Consider the following 8,388-nt stretch of genomic DNA (forward strand, 5'->3'; position numbering starts at 1 on the left):
TGTTTTATTTTTATTTTTTTAATTAATTTTGTTTGTCACTTGTACTTTATAGCGTATATATTTATGCTCTATTCTTTTATTCTGTTAGTTCATGTCTTCACCTTTTTTTTCCAAAATTTCTACACAGTTAAGTTGTTGAGATATAAAGTCACTGAGAGTGATCTGAAATTGTATTGTAGAAAAACTCACAGTCAGATTTCTTTACAGTGGTGATAATAGGAACCAGAGGTTGCAATGTCTACAATGAAAAGGTCGCCATTTTATTTGCTATGCCAAACGTGTCTTCTAGGTTTTTTTATATTGTCGTCCCAAAAGAAAACAAGAATCTCCATTTTAATCTATGTTTGTTTTTCTACATCATTTGAATCATGTGAGAATTTACATTAAAAGCTAAGAAAGCTTTTCCTTTCTCCTGTAAAGTTACTATTTTGGAGATACTTGTTTTCATCAACAGAGACGATGTTTAATGTTGATGGTGGTAAAAATGTGAAATGCTAAGTTTTCTTTGCTTTACATTTTGCCCTTTACATTTGTATGTCAATGATGAATGGACCAAAAGACATGACCCAAAATCACCTGGGGAAAAAAGTCTGGTTCCATTGACTTACATTAAAAGTAAAGTATGTTTTTTCCTTCTCCTGTAAAGTTACCATTTTGGAGATATGAGGTTTTGTTCCAACAGCAGTGATATATATAAGACAAAAACTTGATCTTAAAATGATGGTACCACAATAAAACAATGTCATCAGGCAGCGTATTCATAACCATTTCATGTGATAACTTTCTGTGTGGATGCTTGTAAAGGCATGTCTGGTTAGATGTCTGGTTCCTATCACCACCACTGTGAACAATTCTGACTCAGTAAGTTTCTCTAGACCGAGTCACTTTACGTCAAATCACTCTAAAAGACTTTACTGTTTACTTAATGACGTAACTCTCAGAAATTTTGAAAAATCACTGGAATTGCCCCTTAAGTATGAGCCAACGTATAAATCACTTTGAATCACAACTTGTTCATTCAAAAAGTGCCCTGTAAATAAAGCTGCGATTTGAATTTGTCATAGCTTGTCATAACCAAAACTGCAGTGTTTTGCCTATATCGGGCAGACCAGTGATTAATTTTGTTAGAGAATCCAAGTAGGCCAAGGAGCTCTCATTATTGTGTACTTCTCATTACTGTGGCTCTTCTATGAATGCTACGTGACCATGAGCAGAAGTGCTGGCATTAAAAAAAATAAACAAAACAAATTTTCCAGCATGACACATACGCTTTCCAGCTAAAACTGATATGAACGGCATGACTGTCACGTGTGAACTCTGTAACAGTGTGGTGTAATTGCTGCATGACTGCAGTCGTAATGATTTAAATGGAGTTCAATACTGCTAACAGGAAGTGACTTAAGCTTGAAGGTCATGAGAGGGTGTGAAACTCACGATGGACGAGGTGTTTGTTTGAAACAAATTGCCTACACAGAAAGATAAGGACAAAAGGTTCGAGTGGTCGACCAGTAAGGCTAAGTATTTGTGGAATGAGAGGGAGGATAGTGTGATGTGACCATTCATGAAGAAAAGAAATGTTTTCCTTCTGTCATCCTTGTATTCATGAATACGTTAATGTACACTAGTAGAGTAATGTACACTAGAAGCTGGTTTATCTAGTCATTAAAGGGCTCATATCCTATATATCCTATAGTTTACCTGTATATACCAACCGGCCACTTCATTAATTACACCTCCTGTATCTACACTATCTGTCCATTTTATATGCTCCATTTACTATATAGGTGCTCTTTGAAGTCTTGCAATGTCCTACTGCAGTCCATCTGTTTCTTTACATACTTTGTTAGCCTCCTTTCACCCTGTTCTTCAATGGTCAGGACCCCCACAGGACCACCATGGAGCAGATATTATTTGGGTGGTGGATCATTCTCAGCACTGCAGTGACACTGACGTGGTGGTGGTGTGTTAGTGTGTGTTGTGCTTGTATGAGTGGATCAGACACAGCAGTGCTGCTGGAGCTTTTAAACACTGTGTCCGCTCACTGTCCACTCTATTAGACACCTACCTTGTTGATCCACCTTGTAGATGTAAAGTCAGAGACTTTACACTCATTGTCCATTTGATCAGCTCCACTTACTATATAGGTGCACTTTGTAGTTCTATAGTTACAGAATGTAGTCCATCTGTTTCTCTGCATACTTTGTTACCCTGTTCTTCAATAGTCAGGACCCCACAGGACCACCACAGAACAGGTACTATTTGAGTGGTGGATCATTCTCAGCACTACAGTGACACTGACGTGGTGGTGGTGTGTTAGTGTGTGCTGCGCTGGTACGAGTGGATCAGACAAAGCAGTGTTGCTGTAGTGTTACCGTCTCTTGCTTTTACTGCTGACTTTAAATGTTTGCGAGTGAAAAACACTGCAGGGCTGTACTGTGTATGATTCTAATTCCAATGTCATGACGTCTGAAAGAAGTAGCAAAAATTTCCATTTGTACGCCTGGCTATTACTGCACAAAAGCGCTGCGGCATTGCCAGCACAGCAGAGAGTTTCTGTGAGTTTTTTTTCAGAGAAAAATATTTTTAAAGGGTTTGTAGATGATTCAGAGATTAAGGAGCTGTTAGCCGTTCAGACTGAGGACGTCACATCCTGTTTAACAAGTCTACAACGGCAAATGTGAACAAGTGCATCTTGTTCAAACACCATTTAAGGGTTGCTAGTATGAATGATGCAAATTTGTCCGTAATGTACTGGATTTTGAATGTGAAAGCACTCAATATGTATATGGTTTCCATGTATAGAACTATGGACTGTAGAGTGAATGGTGGATTTTGAACTTTAACATTGTTTACATCTTTTTTAATGCAATAATTGGGTAAACTGGGTTTTCCATGATTATAGCCATCTATGGCCTGATTTTGTTTGTTTATGAACATAATGTGAACAAAAATAGTGAATTTTCAACTTGATTGTATGTAATAGCATCTTGAAACACTGATGCCATCTCTGCAGGTACTAGAACTAGTAGGTACAAATACATACACATACATTTTCTAAACCGCTTATCCTTCTGGGTCATGGGTGTGTGTGTGTGGGGGGGTGCTGGAGCCTATCCCAGCAGTCATTGGGTGGAAGGCAAGATACACCCTGGACAGGACATATACATTCACACACACATTCACACCTAGGGGCAATTTAGTACCTCCATTTAACCCCTTAAATGGCCAGGGTCCACTGACAGGCCCAAAGTTTCATTAGACATTTCTATAACCAAAGAAAAGTTCAACCAGTTTGCACTTAAGTCATTGTAGTTACTTAATAATAAGCCTTAGTATGTAATAAGCCTGAGATTTTAAGGGGTTAATAAGCAACTTATCTGAGCAGTAAGCATTTGTTTGCTCAGAAGAAAACACTACTGGTAGAATAAATACAAATACCATGATTTTATGCATGTCAGTGTGTTAGTTTGACCATAGTTTGACCATAGTTTGACCTCTCCTTGATTGAAGCCTAATATTATTTTTAGTCATCATCCAATACTTGGTTTGGCTAATCAATACCTTGTTATGTTAAATCAGCCATGCTGGTGACGGATTTTAATAAATTCATAAAGCATTGAGAAAAATATGAAACCAAACGTAGCACACAAGATATCATCTACCTTTTTACTGTATTTGTGTTTACTTGCATTTATTCTAATGAGATACATTTACAAGCACAAACACATTAATTGTTAACATTGATGGTTTTAAACTATGTGCTTAGGTGCTTAAGACTTTTGCACTGACTAAGCTGACCTGTACAGGAATGACTGGCCTGTTTATAATATTCACTACACTACAATGTGCTGATGACAGTACACAGCATGTAATACACAGCAGAGGTCAGGGCTTCGAGAGTCATTTGTTACAGTCATGCAAGTCCAGCTGTCTTCTCATCAATGACATGCTCAGTGAAAGATCATCTGAAATTAATATACAAAGTATTAAAAAAAAACAAGAATTTTATTACTGCAACAGAACAATATACTGTAGTAAAACCTATTTCCTGCATGCCTCCTGTGTTTGTGTTTCATTAAGAATCTGGGGAAAAAATAAATGGTCTGCTGTGCTGTTACTGTGAGAGGCGTTTCATGTGAGTGTGTGTGTGTGTGAGAGAGAGAGAGAGAGAGAGAGAAAGAGAGAGAGAGAGAGCCCTGATCATTGGTGCTTTAGTGACTAATGCACACTCGGGTTAATGAAGGCAGAGGGTGAGACTTCCTGTGTAACCCGCCTTCGGTTGCTAGGTGACTGACAAGGTGGAACAAGACGGTGTCACCTGTTACCTCAGAACTGGATTTAGCAAATGGTAAAATAATCAAGCTTTATATCTGAAGGTGGTGTGGGGGGCCTTCTAAATATAGCACCAGAATTCATGTAGAGAGAGAGAGAGAGAGAGAGAGAGAGAGACTTTAAAAGCCTATACATGGTTATACATGGTTAACAACTAAATCTAATTTCAGTTTTTCAGTATTTAGTGTGTCCACCTTTGGCCTTTATTACAGACTTGCTTTTAGTTTTTCTACACTCTCAGAAATAAAAGTAGTAAACTCTCACCTCTTGTCGCTGGGGTGGTAACATCAAGGGTACATCTGAGTTAGTCAGGGAACATAACTGTACCATAATCCATTGAAATTATATTTTCTAAGTTGTATTGACGCCACACACCCCGTCTCGTCTCCAGGCGTTTTATTTTATTGCTCTGTTTTAAAAGATTAGGTTATGAAAAGGTACAAATATGTACTTTTCACATGGAAAAAACTAATTTGAGGTGCAGAAAACCACTGTTGTACCTTTGAGGGAACATTTACATTGTTTGTATCGTGATAAACGAACCTTTATTTCTAACAGTGTAAGGGAGATTTTTTCACACCTTCAACATTCAGTCTTGGAAGTTCGTTGCATTTTCTGCTTCACACCAGTGAAACACATTTAGTGATGTTGAGGTCTGGACTCTGGGGTGGTCAGTTCATTGTTCTGAGAACACCAGCAGCTTCTTTGTTTGATGTGTCTGTTTCCTCTTCTCAGTAAGGGCTTCTTGACATCCTTTCAGACCCATAGCACTGAGCTGTCTTCTCACAGTGGAAGGATGGTCAGAAACACTTGTGGATTTTTTCAGATCTGAATAAGAGTGAAGCTTGATGTTCTCCTCTCTCTGAAAGATGAAAGCTTTAAGTATTGTTTATTTGATGGGGACAGTTTTGGTGGTCTTGCATCATTCTTAGGAGTCCCATTTACTCTGTATCTTTTCATCATTTTTTGAAGTTCAATTTTTTCTTCCTTATCAACTGGCCTTCCTTATTGACTGGCTCTCCTTATTGACTGGCCTGTCTAGCTCTCTGAGTCTAGCTGTTTGACTGTTTTAACAAGAAACTGTATATATTAGATATATATATTATAATATAATATAATATATATATTAGAAACAGGATATAATAGGGTGAATGACAGCTTTAATGATCTGAACTCTGCTAAGCCCTGCTCGTCGTCCTCCTCCTCCTCCTAACGCCTCTATTTTCTCTTCCTCTCCTTCTTTGTTTACACAAAACTCCAGCATTTTATGACGCTCTCTAAAGCTGTTGACTCTTCCTCTTCTTTCCCTCACTCACTTTTGCTCTTTCGTACCGCTCCCTCTCCCTCTCCCCCTCCCCTCTCACCATGGCAGATGTCAGAGGCCCACTCTCTCTCTCCCTCTCCCTCTCTCGCTCTCTCTCTGGAAGCAGGAGGCACTCCGCTCCCACTCCTTTTTGCGTCACGGAACAGAAAGGCTTCCGAAAGTGGAGGACAGATGGGCGAGCGGCAGCGTCACTCCTTTATTTGCCACTGATGAGCTCAAATTTGTACAGCCTGTAATTCGGGCATCTCAGTGCTTCCGTGGAAGAATGCATAGATGAATGGTAATTTGAGAGAAGGGCAGAGCCGAGCACAGCAGGAGACGACTTATTGGAGAAGGTTGCTTAGCATGATTGACACTCTAATAAAAATAGTATTATTGTTATGATTACTATCATTATTATGACTGTTTCACGAGGTGTAAGTGAAGCCTCACTCATTAACAGTTCAATATCCTTGTTCCATAAGAACACTGTTGTTCTGCATACATATTATTATAATGATAATAATAATAATAATAATAGGCCTACTGAAGAACACAATAAGCTCTTCTATAAACAATGACATAAATGTCTTTCTTTACAACAGTCATGATATAGGCCTAACCACATTTTAGACCATGCCATTGTCTTTGCAGTGCTGCAGTCCCTAGAGTCTTCAACTGTTACCAAAGTCCATTCTCCTCTCACTGCTCAAGCAGTCAAGTACCAGAGGAGTGACCACAGTCCTGCTAGAATCAATTCTCCCTGCAGTGTGATCATGCACGGTCCGTCCTTAGAAGTGTATATAATATCCTGAAAATAATCTCTCGACATGCCTCAGCTCTAATTTAGAGACCTGTTGCTCGGAGAGCGGCTGCAGCATCATCTGGCTCCCTGAACTGCCGTTGCCACGGCAACGTGATGCACATCCGTATGACATCACGGCCCACTCAGTCCGACAGGCAAAGGCCGAATGGGATTTCAGAGCAGCTGCAGTCTCCAAGGCTGCCTGCTCACAAACTCATTCTCATTCGCAGCAAATCTCAACATGCAGGCTTTTAGGCCTCTGGGTCTTTATTCCAGCTTCTCCAGCAGGTTAAAATCACATTTGTTTTCTCATTAATACTTCATATGTTGCACATTTTAGCTGCCATTATTAATCAGGCTGGTCTTACAGCAATAAGTGAACCCAAGCCTAGGAATGAATTGCACAACCAGTGGGAATTTTCTTTATTCATTTCCTTCTTTTTTTCTTTTTCATCTCGAACCAGACTTGTCTAGACAACTGGCCCACTGTGGATGCTAAGAAGACAAAATTAAATATCGAAATCCCTTTTCTGTTTCTCTCTTTTTATTTTTAAACTATGGAATATTTGACATGACAAAATGGGCTCTGCAAGCAGATACAACTTGGCCCTATATCAGCATTTTCACCCTTTGCTGCACATTTGTTTCCATCACCACAGGTCCTGATGACGTGCTGCTTATGTCAGTGGCAGTAAGAAAGGCGGCCCAGCCTCAGAGACAGGGAGAACATGGACTAATTTAGCAATGTGAATGGGAGAGTGCAGTCCGTGGGTGTTGTGGCTGCCTGTGTTAGGCCTCAGAACTGTCTTCAGTGACGCAGGCTATTTCACACACTTCCTGCCAGCTGGTGGCAATGTAGCACGTCCAACAATTCATTTCCTGAACACACTGCGAATGTTTTTGCAGTATCGCTTCCTCTCTCCCTCCAACCCCCTTTTTGTCCAATTTGCAGTATTTTTATATCTATTATTTAATTCATTTTTTTGTAGACTGCATGGGTACATATGAACTAAATATATTGTACTTTTTCTTAAATGTTTATGATCATTTCTCATGAAAGGTAAAAATGATTATTGTCATTGGGCATCAAAATGAACCCAAAACAGTATTATTTTTATTATTATTAGTGGTAGTGGTAGTATTACCCAGTTCATTTTTATGCAATTCAAAGTTTCCAAAAATCCAGAACCCAAAGGTTTATTTCATTCTGCACCCCTTTTTTCCTCACCTATATAAAATAAGGTACATAGGATCAGATTATTCAGTTGTATTTCAAGTGTAGCCAACTTTAAGGCACTTTACACTTCACAGTTTCATAAAAGTCAAAGGGATATCTTTATCTATGACTTTTTTTCATGCTATTTGAGGCTGAGTAGGATTTATAATTAATATAGCAATGAATTTATCTCGTCTACCAAGCTATGCTAATCTTTTCACAGCCTCAACTGACTTGTAATGCAGAAAACATTAGACAGTACTAACCTCATCCAGAGCAAATCTAGTCCACTTTCTTATACCAGCTTCTGTATGTTTTAGTGATTTTCCTGGTCCAACACACCTAAGCCAACTTACCAGCTCATTACCATGTCTTCATGAGGTAAACATGGGAATGTTAGAGAAGGGACTTAAGTACTTAAAATGCAATTACAATGCAATTAAAATGCTAAATTTCTGCAGAATTCAATTGTTGAAATGTAAACAATGTGAAATGTAAAATGGTGCATTGTAGAGTAAACTTTCAACTCTAATTTCTTTCATTATCTCATTTCTGGTGGTGGCAATAGCAAGCAGCAGTTGTGATGTGAACAGTGCAAATATAGCCATTTTATTTAATACTGTGGTGTCAGCATTTTTTCAGAATTCAGAATTTCACAATTTTGAACCATTGACCAACTAAGGAATTGCACACAAAGGAATTACACCTCCGCATTTAACCCATCCATGCAGT

General features: G+C 38.8%; 1 protein-coding gene across 1 annotated transcript in view; it reads right to left on the reverse strand.

Annotated features, from left to right (window-relative positions):
- si:dkey-16j16.4 overlaps nucleotides 1–3,184 on the reverse strand; it is a 57,065-nt gene extending 53,881 nt beyond the window's left edge. Inside the window, exon 1 of the mRNA XM_036593064.1 lies at nucleotides 3,174–3,184. The gene's annotated coding sequence lies outside the window, so the exon portion shown is untranslated. The remainder of the gene's footprint in view (nucleotides 1–3,173) is intronic.
- Between the last annotated feature and the right edge of the window lie 5,204 nt (nucleotides 3,185–8,388).

This window comes from Colossoma macropomum, unplaced genomic scaffold (genome assembly GCF_904425465.1).
Source record: "Colossoma macropomum unplaced genomic scaffold, Colossoma_macropomum, whole genome shotgun sequence".
In the NCBI taxonomy this organism is placed as follows: domain Eukaryota; kingdom Metazoa; phylum Chordata; class Actinopteri; order Characiformes; family Serrasalmidae; genus Colossoma; species Colossoma macropomum.